The sequence below is a fragment of the Octopus bimaculoides genome, chromosome 1 (assembly GCF_046866305.1).
Source record: "Octopus bimaculoides isolate indiv1 chromosome 1, ASM4686630v1, whole genome shotgun sequence".
Lineage (NCBI taxonomy): Eukaryota > Metazoa > Mollusca > Cephalopoda > Octopoda > Octopodidae > Octopus > Octopus bimaculoides.
In genome coordinates, this window is record NC_142928.1 from 94,622 (window position 1) to 107,611 (window position 12,990).

Sequence of the window (12,990 nt, forward strand, 5' to 3'; positions counted from 1 at the left end):
TTTTTGTTCTATGTGTGCCATAAATATCGCCATCCGCTTTAGAGAAAATTTGTAGTTTGGAATCAGTAGTTCTTTGACTGCTATTTCTGAATTTTCAGTATGTTGGAGAAGCAACTCAATTGCTAATCCCTGTATATTTATGATGATATATATATATATATATATATATATATATATATACGACGGGCTTCTTTTCAGTCTCCGTCTACCAAGTCCACTCACAAGGCTTTGGTCGGCCCGAGGCTATAGTAGAAGACACTTGCCCAAGGTGTCACGCAGTGGGACTGAACCCGGAACCATGTGGCTGGTAAGCAAGCTACTTACCACACAACGAATTGACTGTAAACCAAAATGCAAACAATGGGGACGCAGCGGTGCAGGAGACTCATTGGTCTCCATGATCCTGTTTTCGGGGTCCACGGGCCACGGGTTCGTATCCAGCACCATCTGAACTTTTTGTCGCTTCACTTTCATTCATATTTCATAAATAAAGGGTAAGTCACCCGATGAAGCTAGTGGTGATTCTTGTCGTTAAAACACTTGAAACGGCGTTGCCTACCTGAGCCCTAGCATTTATTGCAGTGTAAGGCGGCTTACTGGCAGAGGCGTTAAAACGCCGGGCAAAAGGCTTAGCGGTATTTCGTCCGGCTTGATGTTCTGAATTCAAATTCTGCCGAAGTCGACTTTGCCTTTTATCTTTTCGTGGTCGATAAAATAAGTACCAGTTGAGCACTGGGGTCGATGTAATCAACTTACCCTTCTCCCGAAACTGCTGGCCTTGTGCTAAAAACTTGATACCAATATCTGTTCACTGACAGATTAACCAGTGTTAAAACTATATCGGTTTGTCTGATTTGTCGTTCTGGCATCCGGAATTTGGCTACCTGTCGCTGATGATCCGCGATATGGAGAAATCCCGTGATACAACAGTGCCATGTGCCGGTGCTACCGAAATATCGTCTGCCCATATTATATCTGTTTCTAAGCATTTGTCATCTACACGGATAATTTCTTGGGACGTTTACCGCAGTCTACGGCGTTATAAACAATATTCCAAGTTAGGTTGGACGCACTAATTAATATTTGCTGCAAAGCCTTCTTCTATCGTTAACAACTAATATTAGAATAAGCAGGAGGCTATCAGAAAATGATAAGTACAGAGGTCGATTTGTTCGGCTAAAACGTCTTCAAGGCGGTGCGGCAGCGTTGCCGCGTTCTATTGACAAAAGCAAGTAAAAAGTAAAAAATAAAAGATGAGCTGTAGATCATGTATAATACTATGACGGATTGATAATTATAATAAACCGATCATAGAACATTACATTCTATCACAAATGATGTGTTCCATAGAGTAAAACAGATGGACATGAGAAAGAGTTGGATTTAAGAGCTTTCGATTTTAGTGTTCATTGTAAAAGCCTTCGATTTCATCAGTTGGCTCGTTGGTCTAGGGGTATGATTTTCGCTTAGGGTGCGAGAGGTCCCGGGTTCGAATCCCGCACGAGCCCAATTTTCGTTTTCTTTTGTTTTGTTTTTTTGTAATGGCTTGAATTACTCTCTTAGTCTTTTACATTCTTCTTCTCCTTTTAACTTGTTTCAGTCATTTTGACTCTGGTCATGCTGGAGCAACGCCTTTTAGTCGAAGAAATCGACCCACTGGAATTATTCTTTGCAAACCCGGTACTTATTCTATCGGCGTCATTTGCCGAACTGCTAGGTTAAGGGGACGTAAATACACCAACATCCATTGTGAAGCGGTGATGGTAATGATGGTGGGGGACAAACACAGATACAAACCCACAAATATATACATACATACGTGTATATATATATATATATATACGACGGGCTTCTTTCAGTTTCCAAGCAAATCCACTCCCAAGGCTTAGTCGGCCTGAGGCTATAGTAGAAGACACTTGCCCAAGGTGCCACGCAGTGGGACTGAACCCGGAACCATGTGGTTGGGAAACAAGCTTCTTACCACAAAGCCACGCCAGCGCCTATTCATGTTAAAAACTCCCGTCCGTTTCTCGATCCTTGTCGAATTTACGTCGAATTTATTTTTCGTCCTTTAATTGCTTTAGCTACTGGACTGCGATCATGCTGGAGCACTGAAGGGTGTAGTCGAATGAATCCACAATACCTATTTTTTGTGTCTGATATTTATTTTATGGGGTTTCTTTCACCGAACCGCTATATCACGGCGACATAAACAAACCAACAACAGCTGCCAAGCGATAGAATGTTGGCGCCAAAGGCAAATACATACATACACCAACACATATGCGCGTACACTCTCTCACTAACACATATACACACACATAAACAGAGATATAGAGAGGAAGAGCGAAAGACAGAAAGAGAAGTTCAACAGCCACACATCAAGCTATTGTAGAAGATCCTTGTTTAAGTACCACTCCATGAGACTGAACTCGCCACTACATAGTTACAATTACTAGATAATTTTCAGCGGGAATTGTCAGTTGGCTCGTTGGTCTAGGGGTATGATTTTCGCTTAGGGTGCGAGAGGTCCCGGGTTCGAATCCCGGACGAGCCCATTAATTTTCTGCTTTTTTTTTATATTTACACTTCTGATACAATATTATTTAAAACGTTTTTTTCTTTATTTCCTCAACCCAATTTTAAATTCTGTAGATTTCTATGAGTTACTTTCAGCATGAAATTTTTTCGCAAAGATTTTTTAACATAAGCACAGGCGTGGATGTTGGGAAGAAGCTCCCCAATTACTTCTGCTCATGATCAGAGATGCACATATCGCCAGCCACCAAGGGACATGCTCAACTGGTTAACGTCAAACAACTGACAAGCAAATCTGTGGTATTAAGCAGAATATTTGCTGTAGCCCATCTTTTATACCAAGACAAAACAATGTACGTGATAACACTTCCAATCAATTAAGATCAGAAGCCACGAGAACCACTGCCTGGTACTGCATCCGGGCATTTATATTATTATTATTATTATTCAGTAGTTTTATTTTTATAACGTGCTTTCACTTCACTACCGAGCGCAGCTCTGTGCGCCTTGGGTATGTGCTGTGGTTTGCTGTGGTGCTCTTATGTTTACTGTATTGAAAGTGTTTTGCGTAGAATGTGTGCAGTACCCAGTAGTGCAATTTTCTGTATGTTATATATATTTGTAAGTCCTGGTGTTTTTGTTATGTATTTGTCTGAATATTTTTTTATTATTATACCTAAGGCACCTACTATGATAGGAATTGTTTCTGTTTTTAGATTCCACATTCGAGTTATCTCTATTTCCAGGTCTTTGTATTTTGAAAGTTTTTCCATTTCTTTTAGAGAAACGTTGTCATCTGCTGGTATTGAAACATCAATTTATTATTATTTTTATTATTATTTGTCAGATTTATTTCATCACATATTCTGTAAACCTCTTCTATGACTTCCTGTTCTTTGTTTCTCCTCTCCCCTCTGGTTTTGCCCTGTCCATTCCATCTTCAGACTGAATAGGTAGGCCGAGATCATCCCCAAATAATAACAATATCTATTTTTATTGTTCTTCCATTTGTTAAACTTTAAATGTGGAAACACATTCCATGATGGACAAGAAAGTTTATGATTCCTACAGAAGGCTTTTGATTTCAGACCGGTTATGTAAGCTGAACATTCACACAGAAAAGAAAATAGAAAAACAAAAAACACGATATGAACATTATTTAATGCAACTTGCAAGTTTTTTTGCAAAGAATTTGGCATAGTAAATTGAACGAGTTTGTGTTTTTGATATTTCGCATGTTTCGAGGGAAGCGAGCTGGCAGAATCGTTATCATGCCGGACAAAGTGCTTAGCAAGATTTTGCCCGTCTTTACGTTCTGAGGTGAAATTTTTTCACCCTTTCGGGGCTGAAATAAGTAGGGGTTGAACGCAGGAGTCGATGTAATCTAACCCTTTCGCTCAGAACGTCGAACCTTGTGCCTATAGGATATTTCCGATGTTTCAGAATATCTCCGGTTATTATTGAATAAAATAATTAACCGGTACTCATCTGTGACTTGAACCTGAGACCTCTCGCATCGGAGAAGAGAACCACACCTCTGAACCAGTGGTTCTTAACCGGAGTCCATATAACAGTTTTGTGGGTCCACATATGCAAAATAATAAATTGGGTCCACAATATTATTTTACTGGCCCATGGAAAGATTTTGCTTTGGATGCATTCATTACAAGGAACCGCCATGTTTCTCTCTCTAATTTTTCACATACGTTTTCAAACTCGGAACTTAGAAAACTGATAAGGAGGATACAGGAGGCGGTCGAAAAAGCCAGCTTCTATATATGGCTGAAGCGGGAAGACCGAATATGGCTTGAAAGTCATAACATGTCTAGGTGAGACAGGCTGACACTGAAGTGGCTTCGCGCCCTCCATTGTCAGTTAAAGTTCAGACAGTGTCATGTGACAACTTGCTGGAGCTACTTGCTGGAGCCTAGCAGCGGGAAGTTTAGACAGTGTCATGTGACAACTTGCTGGTGCTGCCTACTGGACCCTAGCAGCGGGAAATTTAGACAGTGTCACGTGACAACTAGCTGGGGCTGCCTGCTGGAGCCTAGCAGCAGATATAAAAAGGGGAACTTGACACGACGATCAGTCGGACGCTGACACTTGTTGATGCTGCATCGAAGAGGCCAGGGAATAGAAGAAAGAAGACATGCACCCAACACCAGAGCTGAAGACACCTCCGAAAGGAGGGGCCCCGCCACGTCAAAACGGTAGAGGAGTAGGGGCCGAAACCGGACGTGGTTCCTCCTGATGATGTCTTCAGCTAACTGGATCCTATAAAGGAGCTGTTGTGGTAGCAGACCACGAAACATGGTTGAAATTCCTCAGGAACCGACATAGTTCCGCCAAACTGAATATGCGATCAGCAAAATAATAATTTTGAAAGCAGTATCTGTAAAATTAACTTTCAAACATCTAATGGCTATGGGAATGGTGGCCCACCTGAAAAAGTACCCGAAGGGGACCATAGATAAAAAAAAAAGTGGTTGAGAGTCACTGCTCTAGACAAGTGTCTTCTACTCTAGCCTCCGGCCGACCAAGTTCTTGTTTTTTGGGGAATCTGATGGAAGCCCGCCGTAATACATACATACATACATACATACATACATACACACACACACACATATATATATATATATATATATATATATATATATATATACTATTCTTTTACTAGTTTCAGTCATTTCACTGTGGCCATGCTGGATATATATATCTGTGTGTGTGTGTGTCTTATTTCTGTGTTTGTCGTCCTCAACAGCTTGGCAGCCGGTGTTGGTGTTTTTATGTCACCGTAACTTAGCGGTTGATCAATAGCAAAAACGACAAAATACGCAACTGGCTTCCAAAAAAGAAATAAGTACTTGGGTTGATTCGCTTGACTAAAATTGTTCAAGATGCTGCCCCAGCATGGCCGCACTCTAATGACTGCAACAAGCAAAAATGCAAAGGTATGTAGTGAAATAGATACACATGCGTGCAAGTTGAGGTTCAGAGTTTACTACTTCCCGTATATTTTCGGATTCACTTATTAATATTTGCTTTTTAAGAAGAAATATGATAATTTAGACTACCGCGAGCAAGCGAGGCTCGTTGGTCTAGGGGTATGATTCTCGCTTTGGGTGCGAGAGGTCCCGGGATCGAATCCCGGACGAGCCCGGTCATTTTTAAATAAATAAAATAAAATAACTGTTACTCTATATTTGCTACAAAATATTTTGGCACAGAAATAAATCTAAAATGCGGAACGAAAACTCTAAGCAGTGATGTGCGCAGTTCGAAACTCACAGCGTTTCCCTTTCCGGTTTCTGGCGCTGAAGAGGAGAAAACCCCCGAGAAGTGCATCCCTTCATCAACCTGCTTAGTGAATACTCCAAACTTACGTAGTTTGTTTACACCTAACTGTCTACAGAGGGAAATTTTTCCACTGATAAATACAGTGAATATTTTTCTTTCGGGTTTGAATATTCCCCAAGCATTTTATTTTAGCATCCACGAAGGATGAAAGAAGTTCGATCTCACGGGATCAATAAAATAAGCGCCATTTAAACACTGGCATCGATGTAATCGACTTGCCCTTCTCCCCAAAATTCAAGGCTCTGTGCTTATAATAGGAAGAAAATAAAAATGGTTTCACAAATTTCTTCAATTTCATTGAATCGATAAAATGATTCTCTGTTTAACCCTTGAAGCGGTGATTCTACTTGGCGTGAAATAGAGACATACGTGTGAAAGAAAAGTTTCAGAGTTTACTATTTCTTATATATGTTCAATTCTTGTTTTCACAGTTGGCTCGTTGGTCTAGAGGTATGATTTTCGCTTCGGGTGCGAGAGGTCCCGGGTTCGAATCCCGGACGAGCCCCTTAATTTTTATGATATTACACTTTTTAAAACACCGTTTGAAATATCTGTAACTCAATTCTAAATTCGAGATAGTTTGATGTGTTGAATTCAACTTGCAAGTAAGGTTTTATTGCAAAATTTTTAGCATAGTAAATTGAACGAGTTCGTTGTATCATTTTATTTTGTCGAACCGCTATGTTACAGGAACGTAAACACACCAGCATCGATTGTCAAACGATGTTGGGAGGGACAAATACAGACACACAAACATATACACACACACATACATGTATATAAATATATATATATATATATATATATATATATATATATATACGACGGGCTTATTTCAGTTTCCGTCTACCAAATCCACTCACAAGGTTTTGGTCGGCCCAAACCTAAAGTAGAAGACACTTGTCCAAGGTGCCACGCAGTGGGACTGAACCCGAAATCAGTTGGTAAGCAAGCTACTTACCGCACAGCCACTCATACGTGTGTATGTATGTATGTATGTATGTATGTATGTATGTATGTATGTAGGTATTTGTGTTTGTCACCCTACCATTGAGGGTTTCAACTCCTAAACCGCGTGGAGCGTTGTGTTCCTGAGTAAATCACTTCAACTCATTTTGTACTGTGATCACTTCGACACCTGACGTGTGGTACACTGTGCACCTGTTTAGGTAACGTTGATTTGAGGGGAGGAGCGAGCCAATGTACAGCACATACATTTGATCATTAGAAACAAATCATTTGCATAGGTCGTTCGGCAAAATAGCTGAACACACTTCCGTCGTCTTATATATATTTACCCGCAATTTACTCTTTTACTCTTTTATTTGTTTCAGTCACTTGACTGCGGCCATGCTGGAGCACCGCCTTTAGTCGAGCAAATCGACTCCAGGACTTATTCTTTGCAAGTCAGGTACTTATTCTATTGGTTCCTTTTGCCGAACCGCTAAGGGGACGTAAACACACCATCGGTTGTCAAGCGATGTTGGTGGGACAAACACACACACACAAACATATACACACACATACATACATACGTACATACATACATACATACATACATATATATATATATGTTTATATATATATATATATACATATATATATATATATATATATATATATATATATATATATATATATATATATATATATATATATATAAATATATATATATATATATACATATATATATATATATATATACATATATATATATATATATATATATATATATATATATATATATATATATATATATATATATATATATATATATATACGACGGGCTTCTTGTCCGTCTCCGTCTACCAAATCCACTCACAAGGCTTTGGTCGGCCCGACGCTATAGTAGAAGACACTTGCCCAAGGTGTCACGCAGTGGGACTGAACCCGGAACCATGTGGCTGGTAAGCAAGCTACTTACCACACAACGAATTGACTGTAAACCAAAATGCAAACAATGGGGACGCAGCGGTGCAGGAGACTTATTGGTCTCCATGATCCTGTTTTCGGGGTCCACGGGCCACGGGTTCGTATCCAGCACCATCTGAACTTTTTGTCGCTTCACTTTCATTCATATTTCATAAATAAAGGGTAAGTCACCCGATGAAGCTAGTGGTGATTCTTGTCGTTAAAACACTTGAAACGGCGTTGCCTACCTGACCCCTAGCATTTATTGCAGTGTAAGGCGGCTTACTGGCAGAGGCGTTAAAACGCCGGGCAAAAGGCTTAGCGGTATTTCGTCCGGCTTGATGTTCTGAATTCAAATTCTGCCGAAGTCGACTTTGCCTTTCATCTTTTCGTGGTCGATAAAATAAGTACCAGTTGAGCACTGGGGTCGATGTAATCAACTTACCCTTGTCCCGAAACTGCTGGCCTTGTGCTAAAAACTTGATACCAATATCTGTTCACTGACAGATTAACCAGTGTTAAAACTATATCGGTTTGTCTGATTTGTCGTTCTGGCATCCGGAATTTGGCTACCTGTCGCTGATGATCCGCGATATGGAGAAATCCCGTGATACAACAGTGCCATGTGCCGGTGCTACCGAAATATCGTCTGCCCATATTATATCTGTTTCTAAGCATTTGTCATCTACACGGATAATTTCTTGGGACGTTTACCGCAGTCTACGGCGTTATAAACAATATTCCAAGTTAGGTTGGACGCACTAATTAATATTTGCTGCAATGCCTTCTTCTATCGTTAACAACTAATATTAGAATAAGCAGGAGGCTATCAGAAAATGATAAGTACAGAGGTCGATTTGTTCGGCTAAAACGTCTTCAAGGCGGTGCGACAGCGTTGCCGCGTTCTATTGACAAAAGCAAGTAAAAAGTAAAAAATAAAAGATGAGCTGTAGATCATGTATAATACTATGACGGATTGATAATTATAATAAACCGATCATAGAACATTACATTCTATCACAAATGATGTGTTCCATAGAGTAAAACAGATGGACATGAGAGAGAGTTGGATTTAAGAGCTTTCGATTTTAGTGTTCATTGTAAAAGCCTTCGATTTCATCAGTTGGCTCGTTGGTCTAGGGGTATGATTTTCGCTTAGGGTGCGAGAGGTCCCGGGTTCGAATCCCGGACGAGCCTAATTTTCGTTTTCTTTTGGGTTTTTTTTGTAATGGCTTGAATTACTCTCTTATTCTTTTACATTCTTCTTCTCCTTTTAACTTGTTTCAGTCATTTTGACTCTGGTCATGCTGGAGCAACGCCTTTTAGTCGAAGAAATCGACCCACTGGAATTATTCTTTGCAAACCCGGTACTTATTCTATCGGCGTCTTTTGCCGGACTGCTAGGTTAAGGGGACGTAAATACACCAACATCCATTGTGAAGCGGTGATGGTAGTGATGGTGGGGGACAAACACAGATACAAACCCACAAATATATACATACATACGTGTGTATATATATACATATATACGACGGGCTTCTTTCAGTTTCCAAGCAAATCCACTCCCAAGGCTTAGTCGGCCTGAGGCTATAGTAGAAGACACTTGCCCAAGGTGCTACGCAGTGGGACTGAACCCGGAACCATGTGGTTGGGAAACAAGCTTCTTAACACAAAGCCACGCCAGCGCCTATTCATGTTAAAAACTCCCGTCCGTTTCTCGATCCTTGTCGAATTTACGTCGAATTTATTTTTCGTCCTTTAATTGCTTTAGCCACTGGACTGCGATCATGCTGGAGCACTGAAGGGTGTAGTCGAATGAATCCACAATACCTATTTTTTGTGTCTGATATTTATTTTATGGGGTTTCTTTCAACGAACCGCTATATCACGGCGACATAAACAAACCAACAACAGCTGCCAAGCGATAGAATGTTGGCGCCAAAGGCAAATACATACATACACCAACACATATGCGCGTACACTCTCTCACTAACACATATACACACACATAAACAGAGATATAGAGAGAAAGAGCAAAAGACAGAAAGAGAAGTTCAACAGCCACACATCAAGCTATTGTAGAAGATCCTTGTTTAAGTACCACTCCATGAGACTGAACTCGCCACTACATAGTTACAATTACTAGATAATTTTCAGCGGGAATTGTCAGTTGGCTCGTTGGTCTAGGGGTATGATTTTCGCTTAGGGTGCGAGAGGTCCCGGGTTCGAATCCCGGTCGATCCCCTTAATTTTCTGCTTTTTTTTTATATTTACACTTCTGATACTATATTATTTAAAACGTTTTTTTCTTTATTTCCTCAACCCAATTTTAAATTCTGTAGATTTTTATGAGTTACTTTCAGCTTGAAACTTTTTCGCAAAGATTTTTTAACATAAGCACAGGCGTGGATGTTGGGAAGAAGCTCCCCAACTACTTCTGCTCATGATCAGAGATGCACATATCGCCAGCCACCAAGGGACATGCTCAACTGGTTAACGTCAAACAACTGACAAGCAAATCTGTGGTATTAAGCAGAATATTTGCTGTAGCCCATCTTTTATACCAAGACAAAACAATGTACGTGATAACACTTCCAATCAATTAAGATCAGAAGCCACGAGAACCACTGCCTGGTACTGCATCCCTCCATTGTCAGTTAAAGTTCAGACAGTGTCATGTGACAACTTGCTGGAACTACTTGCTGGAGCCTAGCAGCGGGAAGTTTAGACAGTGTCATGTGACAACTTGCTGGTCCTGCCTACTGGACCCTAGCAGCGGGAAATTTAGACAGTGTCACGTGACAACTAGCTGGGGCTGCCTGCTGGAGCCTAGCAGCAGATATAAAAAGGGGAACTTGACACGATGATCAGTCGGACGCTGACACTTGTTGATGCTGCATCGAAGAGGCCCGGGAATAGAAGAAAGAGACATGCACCCAACACCAGAGCTGAAGACACCTCCGAAAGGAGGGGCCCCGCCACGTCAAAACGGTAGAGGAGTAGGGGCCGAAACCGGACGTGGTTCCTCCTGATGATGTCTTCAGCTAACTGGATCCTATAAAGGAGCTGTTGTGGTAGCAGACCACGAAACATGGTTGAAATTCCTCAGGAACCGACATAGTTCCGCCAAACTGAATATGCGATCAGCAAAATAATAATTTTGAAAGCAGTATCTGTAAAATTAACTTTCAAACATCTAATGGCTATGGGAATGGTGGCCCACCTGAAAAAGTACCCGAAGGGGACCATAGATAAAAAAAAAAGTGGTTGAGAGTCACTGCTCTAGACAAGTGTCTTCTACTCTAGCCTCCGGCCGACCAAGTTCTTGTTTTTTGGGGAATCTGATGGAAGCCCGCCGTAATACATACATACATACATACATACATACATATATATATATATATATATATATATATATATATACTATTCTTTTACTAGATTCAGTCATTTCACTGTGGCCATGCTGGATATATATATATCTGTGTGTGTGTGTGTCTTATTTCTGTGTTTGTCGTCCTCAACAGCTTGGCAGCCGGTGTTGGTGTTTTTATGTCACCGTAACTTAGCGGTTGATCAATAGCAAAAACGACAAAATACGCAACTGGCTTCCAAAAAAGAAATAAGTACTTGGGTTGATTCGCTTGACTAAAATTGTTCAAGATGCTGCCCCAGCATGGCCGCACTCTAATGACTGCAACAAGCAAAAATGCAAAGCTATGTAGTGAAATAGATACACATGCGTGCAAGTTGAGGTTCAGAGTTTACTACTTCCCGTATATTTTCGGATTCACTTATTAATATTTGCTTTTTAAGACGAAATATGATAATTTAGACTATCGCCGGCAAGCGAGGCTCGTTGGTCTAGGGGTATGATTCTCGCTTTGGGTGCGAGAGGTCCCGGGTTCGAATCCCGGACGAGCCCTGTTATTTTTAAATAAATAAAATAAAATAACTGTTACTCTATATTTGCTACAAAATATTTTGGCACAGAAATAAATCTAAAATGCGGAACGAAAACTCTAAGCAGTGATGTGCGCAGTTCGAAACTCACAGCGTTTCGCTTTCCGGTTTCTGGGGCTGAAGAGGAGAAAACCCCCGAGAAGTGCATCCCTTCATCAGCCTGCTTAGTGAATACTCCAAACTTACGTAGTTTTACACCTAACTGTCTACAGAGGGAAATTTTTCCACTGAGAAATACAGTGAATATTTTTCTTTCGGGTTTGAATATTCTCCAAACATTTTATTTTAGCATCCACGAAGGATGAAAGAAGTTCGATCTCACGGGATCAATAAAATAAGCGCCAGTTAAACACTGGCATCGATGTAATCGACTTGCCCTTCTCCCCAAAATTCAAGGCCCTGTGCTTATAATAGGAAGAAAATAAAAATGGTTTCACAAATTTCTTCAATTTCATTGAATCGATAAAATGATTCTCTGTTTAACCCTTGAAGCGGTGATTCTACTTGGCGTGAAATAGAAACATAAGTGTGAAAGAAAAGTTTCAGAGTTTACTATTTCTTATATATGTTCAATTGTTGTTTTCACAGTTGGCTCGTTGGTCTAGAGGTATGATTTTCGCTTCGGGTGCGAGAGGTCCCGGGTTCGAATCCCGGACGAGCCCCTTAATTTTTATGATATTACACTTTTTAAAACACCGTTTGAAATATCTGTAACTCAATTCTAAATTCGAGATAGTTTGATGTGTTGAATTCAACTTGCAAGGAAGGTTTTATTGCAAAATTTTTGGCATAGTAAATTGAACGAGTTTGTTGTATCATTTTATTTTGTCGAACCGCTATGTTACAGGAACGTAAACACACCAGCATCGATTGTCAAACGATGTTGGGAGGGACAAATACAGACACACAAACATATACACACACACATACATGTATATATATATATATATATATATATATATATATATATATATATATATATATATATATATATATATATATATATATATATATATATACGACGGGCTTATTTCAGTTTCCGTCTACCAAATCCACTCACAAGGTTTTGGTCGGCCCAAACCTAAAGTAGAAGACACTTGTCCAAGGTGCCACGCAGTGGGACTGAACCCGAAATCAGTTGGTAAGCAAGCTACTTACCGCACAGCCACTCATACGTGTGTATGTATGTATGTATGTATGTATGTATGTATGTATGTATGTATT

General features: G+C 40.1%; 7 non-coding genes across 7 annotated transcripts; all 7 read left to right on the forward strand.

Moving 5' to 3' along the window:
* Positions 1-1,436: 1,436 nt before the first annotated feature.
* Positions 1,437-1,508, forward strand: Trnap-agg (transfer RNA proline (anticodon AGG)). The gene has a single exon. It is a non-coding gene; the product is annotated as a tRNA-Pro (tRNA).
* A 977-nt stretch (positions 1,509-2,485) lies between these two features.
* On the forward strand, positions 2,486-2,557 carry Trnap-agg (transfer RNA proline (anticodon AGG)). Its single transcript has one exon. It is a non-coding gene; the product is annotated as a tRNA-Pro (tRNA).
* Positions 2,558-5,625: 3,068 nt separating this feature from the next.
* Trnap-ugg (transfer RNA proline (anticodon UGG)) lies at positions 5,626-5,697 on the forward strand. The gene has a single exon. It is a non-coding gene; the product is annotated as a tRNA-Pro (tRNA).
* A 631-nt stretch (positions 5,698-6,328) lies between these two features.
* Trnap-cgg (transfer RNA proline (anticodon CGG)) lies at positions 6,329-6,400 on the forward strand. Its single transcript has one exon. It is a non-coding gene; the product is annotated as a tRNA-Pro (tRNA).
* Positions 6,401-8,931: 2,531 nt separating this feature from the next.
* Trnap-agg (transfer RNA proline (anticodon AGG)) lies at positions 8,932-9,003 on the forward strand. Its single transcript has one exon. It is a non-coding gene; the product is annotated as a tRNA-Pro (tRNA).
* Positions 9,004-11,656: 2,653 nt separating this feature from the next.
* On the forward strand, positions 11,657-11,728 carry Trnap-ugg (transfer RNA proline (anticodon UGG)). Its single transcript has one exon. It is a non-coding gene; the product is annotated as a tRNA-Pro (tRNA).
* Positions 11,729-12,356: 628 nt separating this feature from the next.
* On the forward strand, positions 12,357-12,428 carry Trnap-cgg (transfer RNA proline (anticodon CGG)). The gene has a single exon. It is a non-coding gene; the product is annotated as a tRNA-Pro (tRNA).
* Positions 12,429-12,990: the final 562 nt, after the last annotated feature.